We start from the raw sequence: 9,130 nt of genomic DNA, 5'->3' as shown, positions 1-9,130 counted from the left end.
CCAGTGCCTTTCATTGCCAGGGTCCATCGTCTTCCAAGGGGGGCTGTGACAGCCCCTCCTGACCCCTTTGGCCTTCCCCAGGCTTTCCCTGGGCTTCTCCAGCAGCTCGTGGGGCTGCCTCCATGCTCCCACCAGCGGGAGATGGCTCGGCTAAGAGTGGGCCTCTGCTAGTCTTGCATGACATTGTACCCACCACAACCCGTTGGGAGAGAGCAGCCAGCTTAAGCAGGGGTGCTGGGGACAGGGCAGCGGTGTCCAGCCTCTTCCAGCTTCAGCAGCAATGGAGCTGCATATCCCACAGCACCTGCAGATAGTCCTCTTGGGATGCAGGGAGCACCCTGGTGAGCAAGGGTCCAAAGTGGTGATTCCCCATCCAAGTGACACCTGCAGTGTCCTGCGCCTTTCTTTCAAGTGTGTGGTAGTCACCTGAATCCTGTCTTCTCCATGTAATGTGCCAGACGTGGTTGTGAAGAATCTAGATGGTGCAGTATGTGATGGGATCAGGCCCATGTCCCTTAAAGGATGGGAAGTAGGTAGAGTTTTCTCTTCTCTAAACTTAGAGTTTTGGTTTCTTTCTAGGTCAGACTTTCTGGTAGTCTGTATGGGCACTCCTTTATTGACTGTGACCTTCACAGTGTTTTATTTTGGAAAAAATAGATTGATTTATTCCTTTTTAAAAAAAGAAATGGAAGGGGAGCATACAGTATCTCACACTTGGCTCTCCTAAAGATGCATGTATCTGGCTTTTATGATGTGCATAACCAGCAAGGTCGGAGAGACTAGGAGTAGCTTAGGACACTATGGAGCACTTATGCCTCTGTGGAGGCTACTGCCTGTGGCTGAACTGGCTCATTTCTGTGAAGCCAGAACAAGAACCACCTTGCCGGGGGCTTGGGTGCGCTGTGTGTGCAAGAGCATCTTGTCACAGGCATCTCTGCAAAACTTTCTCACTTTCCCAGGATTTCCTTCCCCTTTCCTTTTGCCTGCCCCACGAGGGGGTTTGTCTGACAGTATCTGCTCAGGAAACTCATGTCTTAATTGCGTTAAATCCTCAAACACATGGAGAACCAGACGGAAGCGGCTTGCGCTTGCTCTGGGTCTGCTTCCTCATCTGTGTACTGAGGTTCAGCACAGCCTTTTCTGCCTTACGCCGAAAAGGACACTGTCAACCGGCTCTTCCCTGTGTCAGCAGCGTGAATGCTTTGCCTTATGAAATCTGAAGGAGAGAGCTTGGCCTCTCAAACGATCTCTTTAGAGATGCAACCTGCTTGGGGGTGAAGACAGACTAAAAGGGGAATTGGGACTCCTGAGTATTCCCTGGGTTTCTTTTTTTTATGACACTTTATTTTTCAGGGTCTCTCTTACTTCCCCTCTCTGTGCAAAATCAGGGGGCCACTTTCGTACCTACCTCACCCTGGTGTTGTGAGGCTAAACTCAACTTGTCAAGTGCTTTGAGATCCACAGATGGATCTGTGGCATCTATGGGAATTCAGACTCTTTACAAAAATACTGAGCAGTGAAAGCAGACTGGTTTGTTTAACTTTGTTTATAGCCAGCTAATGAGTAAGAATCGAGTCACAGGGAATGAAGCTCTGATCCAAATCTTGCAGTCCTTACTTCGGCAGAGCTTGCCAAGAGCTGAGCATAAATAAAGCTTGTAGGGTTTGCCAGCCAAGCACAGGCTGTTTTCCTGCAAATGCCTCTCCTATCCTGCACTGTCTCCTTGCACACATTCTCCCTCCTCTCTCCCAGCCTGGATCCTTGTACCTGGCTGGGAGTTGGGGTTTTGAAGAATTCGAGTGGTTTATAAGATGATTCTGTGGTGAAGTGAACAACGTCTCCCTCGGAGGAAATCCTTTCCCTGAACGTCCTTTGCTGAAGGCTGAACCATTCATTAGGGTGCCGTGTTGCCTAGCCAGGAGTGCTGTTGCCCCGCTCCACTCTTCCATGAAGCGTCATGTTGGCGTTTTTCCTGTGACTCTCAATTATGCTGCTTGGATACTTTAAAAGCTTTGGTTTTTTGCTCTCAAGATTTTTTTTTTACAGCCTAAATCCAAAGCCATGCTGAGATCTTCCAAAACCAGATGCGGCTAAGATTTTCAGCTGTTCTGGAGCAGATGGAAATGGCTGTGGGTTTTCCTGAAGGCTGGCTTTCTCTTTCATGGCTAAAGAGTGAAAGATTTGGATTTCTTGCAGCTTCTAGGAGTGTAGGGGCAGATATTAGACCCTTAATACTTTGCCAGGCCTGTAACTAGGCCTGGGCAAGGTTGTTAGCACATCTGTTGGCCTCATTGCCGTGTGGCTGGAGCCATCTGTGTGTGGGTTCTGTGGGGCTACCCCAGGGCTCAGACTCCCTTTCCCGCTCATGGAAGCAAAGCAGGCAGCGCTTTCGGAAGTGTAAGCATTCTGGCACTCCCCTCCATAGCATGCCGGGCCCTGACCAAGTCCCAGTGGTCAGCTTGGGGAGGTGGCAGGGCTGTTTGCAACTGCCAGTTTTCACCCTGCGAAGGGGAGACGTTGCCCCCCGCACACCCTGGTAAGCAGCAGGGTAGCTGGGGAGGGTTGCATTGTGTGTGAAAAGGTGGCACGATGCTGCTTGCTCGCAGAGCAAGGTCAGCTCCTGCTTCTAGGGTTGTCCTAGGTGCCTTCAAGAGGAATCGCCCTGAAGGGGGATATTGGAGAAACAGGCAGATCTGATTTCAGCCTTTGCCAGCTATTCCTCTGACTTCTGCCTCTCAAAATTTTCCTGCTGGCAGCTTCAGTTGCTCTGGCTCCCATCCTCTCCTCCCTGTGTTTTTTTTTTTTCCCTGATGCTCCATAGTGAGGCAGAACAAGTATCCCCTGGGGTGGGAGGTGTTAGGGCTGCAGTTTCGAGCTCGGGGACAGCTCAAGTTTGGGGAGGAGCTGAACAAATCCCAGCCCCCATGGAGCCTCTTAACCTTTTCCTTTGGAACGGGGGATCTCCATGCAAAGCCTGGGGAATCTGCTATTGCCAAGTATGCCAAAAGCTGCGGGGAAGCAGTTTCTGAAGCTGGCCTTGTGTAAGTAGCTTTTAAAAGTCTTGTTTGAGATGTGCTTGTTTCCAACACTTGCTCCTGAAGGAACTGGAAAGATCCATACTGTGCTAAACATGGAAACCGATTCAAGCCAATTTCATCTTGCTTACCAAAACTTGTAAATCTGCCATTTTCAAAGGTAAAACAAAAGTCTTGCTGTCTTATGCAAAAATGCTGTAGTCTGGTCCCAGACTCTGCTCTTCAGTTGCGCTCGGTTCTGCCCTGCTGTATCCCGAGATGTGTGCGCAGATGTCCGTTGTCTCATTCGGCTTGTGTGTGTCTATGTGCTTTTTCCCTTACAGGTGTGTGTATTATACATGTCTAAAGCCCCAAGCCAGGCTTGGTGGTTCAGTGTTTAAACTGTGTTAAGAAGGAAGCGCCCTTGGGATTGAGCTGTTTGTTTTGTTTTGTTTTAAAAGAAGTAACACACCCCCACCCCCAACCCCCCAAATTTCTGTTCTCCTAAAAGAGATGGCTTTGGGCCATGAAGTCTCCTACAGGAATATGCATCCTCCTGCGTTCAGGCTGCTGCCTCTGATAGACGATGACCAAAAGTTGCCGTTTCTGCCCACTGCTCTGTGACCAGTGCGGATTGCTTTGAGATACTCCTGAGCCAGGTCCCGGCCGCAGCAGTGGTACAGCTGGTGTTATCCGCCCCTCTGCATCCCTCCAAGAGACTGCGGGTTTTATCCCTGTAACATACTGAAGCCCTGCGGGCAGCAGGCAGCCGGCCCTGCCCTATGTGTGCTCTGCCCGGAGAGGGAATCCTTCCCTCTGGCTGCTTCCCGGGCACCTCTCACCAGCGCTGACGATGCTTGGGGGTATCTCCTGCGTGCACAAGGGAGATGCTGTGGCTCACTACCTGCACAGACGTTAACTGTGAAGGAATCTTACACTCTTCTGTGCCTGTTTCTTTGATTCAGCATTATTGTGTCTTGGGGAAGGGGGTGGGAGTGCACACCCTTCCCTCACCCTCTTTTGATCACTGTGTAATACTCTTTTTCTACACAAACTGTGTATAGTAAGATGGATTTTGCCAAGGTTTTCTAATTAATAGACACTAACCAGCATTTCTTTCTTTTTTTTTTTCCTCTTCTTTGCACATGTGACTCTAACTGCAATGGTACATGGTCTTTCTGTTCTTTTCTAATCGTGAACTTCAGTAAGCAAATTCCTGGTGTCTGTGACATTAATGCACTGTGGGTCTAGCCTAGTAAATTGTTCTGTTCCAAGCTGGGTTCTCTTAAGTTATAGCTGGATGGGGTTTTGTTGTTTTTAAACTGAAACATAAAACCGTTTTACACTTTGCATATTTTGTACAGTAAAGTTCTGGAAATAAACTGAAACCAGACTTGATTGTCCCACTCCTTCCTCTTATCCTTTCAGACAAAAAAAGAAAGCTTTTCTGGCCTTCAAGCATTCCTTAGCTGTGGCTGGGAGGGGCCCTGCAAACATGTGGTTTAACCTTTTTGAGGCTTTTTGTCACCCTCATTCTAGACCTTTCTGATCTGCCCTGCCACAGTAAAATGCAAACTCGTTTATCACTCCTGAAGAAAGACTGGTAGGTGAGTGCTTTAAACACCTGAAATCTCAAATGATGGGGAGCAAATGCAGCTGGGGAGGGCACGACTGGAGTGGGAACAGGTTTTTCTGCCTCTTGTCTTCTCATAGTTTGCACACAAATCATGAAGTGCAGGATTCATTGCCGAGTTCCTTATTTGGACCTGGTGGGGAGGAGGAGTGGCGAGAGGCAGAAAAGTCAGTGTTCCTTGTTTGTGTGGATGCCAGCCTGCGCTCTGCTAAAACAATGTGCCGGGATCTCGCCTCAACAGCACCTGTGGGTGCAGCATCCCCCACCTCCAGGTTCCATCACCGGCATGCCGAGAATTCGGAAAGACCGAGCGGATGTGCCCAGGGAAATGTGTGAGCAGCTTTCATGCCTACACCGTCCTTGGTACCTGCTTTTCAGAAAAGCCCCCTTTAATGGGGAGTATGTGGCCTCGCAGCTGTGCCCTGCCCGGCAGATCTCCTCGGTGGCTTCGACTGCTGGAAAAATCCACAGGATACTGCTGTGCAGTGAAAAATAGAGGGCAGCAGTTGTGGAGATAAGCAGCACACATATAAATGCTGGTGGAGAGAAACAGCCAAATGAGCAATTCTCTGCCTGGGGGGAGATGGATGTATTTAGGCTACAGAGCACTAACTAAGGCCCGGGAGGAAGCAGGAAGGGTGGGATGGGGTGTGCTCGGTCCTGCCTCCTGCCCTTCCGTGATCTCTCTGCTTTTGATCTGTCCCCCATCCTGCTGGTACTCAGTGCCCAGCCCTGGGCTGTTTGCAGCCCAGGTCCTGGAGATGGGCACAGAAAGGAAACAACGCTGGTGCTGCCCTGCAGAGCCTGCGGTGGGTGTGCAGGCGTTGGTGGTCCCCTCCTGCCCCTGGGAGGAAGACCTGACTTTCGAGGTGGAGGTGTGGAGGTAAAGGCTCTGCAGGAACTGGCCCCAGGTATGTCAAGGGAAGGTAGAAGAAGCAGGAATTTGGCACAAACAAGATAATGGGCTTGCCAGCTTTGTCCTAGGTTCTTAGTCTTGAGAGTTGTGACTTTACATACGAGTTCAGCATGCTCCGTTTCATTTGTGGCTGATACCAAGTTAACACCTAATTACTGCTGTTCGTGGCACTTTCTCTCCTGTCGTGGGTTGTTTAAGCTGGTGGAAGGAACAGGCTTTGCTAGAGGGACGAGTTTGCTTGGCCTTCGCCCAGAGCTCAGCTATCTGAATCACAAGGGGCTGTGGTGCATAGCTCAGCAGAAATTAGAGGGTGCTGTTCTGGTTTGGCCGAATCTTTCAGTGAAGTTGCAAGGGTCTTTGAGGTGTGATGGAGCCTCAGACTGGGTTGAGTATTACTGACCCAAACCTCTGACAGAAAGGGGATGGAGGCTTTCACTGGCAAACAACGCTTGGAGGGACCCAGCGTGCTGAACAAGAGGTAGACGCCTTCCACCTGAGGGACATACCAGACTAGGGTCACTTGAGATGTTTCTCCTGCAGTGCCCTTCCTGACCATCAGGATATAAGGCTGTGGCTACCCTGAGACAGCAAAGCAGCAGCCACTGGGGTAGAGTATTTGGTGGCTGAAGTGTGGCTTAATAAGGAAGAAGATCGACTGACCCCAGTAGGTGATGGGACCAGGCCTCACAGCTATGGATAGTCAGAAAACATCAGCTTTGGGGAATTCAGTGGAGAGGTATGGGGCAAAAGGACTGCACGCAGTCAAGGTATAACAAATGGGTTAAGAAAGGCATTTGTCACCTTAGGCAACTGGCTCCAGAGCCTTGTGTGAAGCACTAGCAACAACTTACCGTACGATATTGTTTGCTAAATTATAGTTCAGTGAAACGTGGCTGTGGAGGTGGGCAGGGCTTCAAACCCCAGAACAGCTTCTCCCAGTGGTTTGTACTGGCTCTGCTGTCTCAGCCTCAGATCTGAGCTCCTGGGAGGTACAGGGAGGGATTGAACTGAGGGCTTCCAGGGGGCCCTGGAGCTCGGGGCCGGTGGGCTGGGTAGGAGGGGAAGAGAATCTCTCAGCAGGACGTGGTGTCTCACAACAGCATGCAGGAAGGGAAGGTGTGTTGGGACTTGGCCAAGCGGAGCACTTTGATTTGTCTTTCAACACCACTCCTGAGTTTATGTTGGACTGGGAAGGCGATGGGTTTAGGTTACAGTCCTTTCCGGTACTGACAGATAATCCAGTGGGGCAGGGGTGTCTGTTCCCTTTTCATGTGCACATCCATGCACTGATGGGTCAGGAGGTGCTGAGAGAAAAGAGCACTGAGCATAACATGTCTGCAGATGTAGGTAAGGATGGTGTAGTGGGGTGATTGCATATGCATAAATCACTATCTATGAACAAGGTTACCCGAGTTGCTTTGAAATGCTGTAACAAGTTTAACAGCCCTGCTGTGAACATGTGTGCTGGTTTATGCTGACATGTTGCTAGTAAAATGGAGAGTACCTCAAGCAAGAAGAAAATTGTTTTCCTGTGTCTCCCCATCTCCCTGTGCCCCTCCATAATGAACTTGGAAAAGGTTGTGGGTTGTTTTCTATTTTTCTCCCTGGTTACTGCTTATATAGCGGTCTGCGTTCAGGTTGGGGCCCACTGCAAGCCTGCCAGCCTACTCCAAAGCCCTGAGCTGATCGTCCCTTCCTCCAAAATCTGGGGAGCTGAATGAGGTGAAGATGGCCACTTCTGTACGTGACTTGGGGCTTGCTTTGGTTCCAGCTCAGCTCATGCAAATAACCTGGTGACACCAAGAGCCCTCAGGCAGCGATCCTGCTGCTTGCCAGCCTCCCAAAGCGCGTGGGTCCTGCCCATGGGAGGAGGAGAGCAGTTGTTTGCCAGTGAGGCCATGACCAAGATAAAGGGAACAAGCAGCCTTTGGGCTCCGTGTGGGCAGCACTAAATACAATTTAGAAGAGGAAGAAGGGAGATAACTTTTACCTTGTGGATGTGCATTTGGGATAACTCAGTGCATCCACCTTGCTTATGTATCAAAATCCAGAGGAAGTAGCAAAACCTCAAGAAAGACAGTAAGACAAGGAGGAGGCAATGTGAAGCCAGTGGAAGAGACCTCAGAGAATAGGGTGTGGTTTTTCCCTCCAGCATCCTTAGAAATATGAAGGTACAAAGATTTTAAAAACAGAGACACCACAAATTGCTCTAGGCATGAAGCTACTCGGTAAATTGAAACATTTTAAGTCTCTTCCAGGGGCAAAACCCAGGCTTCCAAACGCCTAGACATTACAGTCTTGGTTGTCTTTTTTTTTTTTTTTTCTCTTTTTTTCTTGCTACTTGAACAGGTAGCATGAATGAAAAGTGGATGCATGGAGAGAAGGGAGTTCTTGATAAAACACATTTTAGTCAACCTCTCTGGAAGTTTTAAGGACACTCAGAACTTTTTAGCTCTTTGGACCTCTCTTCAGCACGAGTCAGATGCTGTGGGGATGCTTTAAAAGAGGGAACAAGGAGGAGCTGATTATATCTGGGCCACAGATGTGAAACAGATCTGCAAACCTTTTAGCTTCTATTTTGTAAAAGCTCATTCTTGAGTATTCATAATACCAGATCCTACAGTTGATTATAATTTTGCTTTGTAAGTGGTTGGGAGAAACTGGTTTAGTAATTCAGTAACTAGGCTGTGGGAAGCTGTGCAAATTCCTTCAGTGATTTCATTTTGTGGGGACTAAAATGTTCTTTAAACATTTAGTTACTTTTGTCATTCAATAGCCTCTTTTTTTGTCCCTAGCAGGAGCACGGCTTTGACATGTCGGATTGAATTTTAAAGCAAAAATCTAACACCAGGCAAATTTCAGGGCTGCTGTCTGGTTGAACATCATTTTATTTTTACCTGCGGTACTGAGGGAGGGACCTGATTCAAGCTGGGCTTCCTCCAAATCCAAAAGCAGAGGATGAGGTCGCCAATGGCTATTTAAGTCATCTGCCACCCACAACCGAAGGAGGTCTCAGCCAGGACAGCTACCAGTCTTCTCGAGCAGGTAGTTGGCTTTCTGGCTGCTGTTGAAGTATGGGATAACCCTTCCAGCAAACTCAGTTCATCTAACCCTCGAGGCTTATTTCTTGTGTGTGAAGTCACACCACTTGTCTTCTGCTCAGGAGGTGTAGCGGTGTCATTGCTGGTGGCACTGGGGGTTAATGATCCCTTCCCACAGTGGCTGCAGCTGGGGCTTGGTCACAGGGTGATGATTCCTCATCTGGGTTTTGGGACAATGGGAAAAGATGCCCACCTAAAAAAACATCCTGGTATTTCCTCAGTGCCCAGGCTGGTGAAACAGCTTCACCTTGTGTGTGTCCCACCTGTCCCCCTCAAAAAGGAAAGCCAGTCTCAGCCTTGTCCGGTTGGCTTTCTCCTCGGGAAGGAAGTGTTGTCCCTCCCCACGATCACAGCCACGGCTCGTGATATGGGGGTCCTCCATGGCCGGTTCCTGGCAGTGGCGTGAGGGAGGCTGCTGTCCCCCTGGGCTGGGGATGAGCTCAGGCAGTAGGGGCAGGGGAGGGCC

The sequence above is a fragment of the Cariama cristata genome, unplaced genomic scaffold, assembly GCF_000690535.1.
Source record: "Cariama cristata isolate BGI_N322 unplaced genomic scaffold, ASM69053v1 scaffold10537, whole genome shotgun sequence".
Lineage (NCBI taxonomy): Eukaryota > Metazoa > Chordata > Aves > Cariamiformes > Cariamidae > Cariama > Cariama cristata.
Note: the sequence above shows the minus strand (reverse complement) of the source record.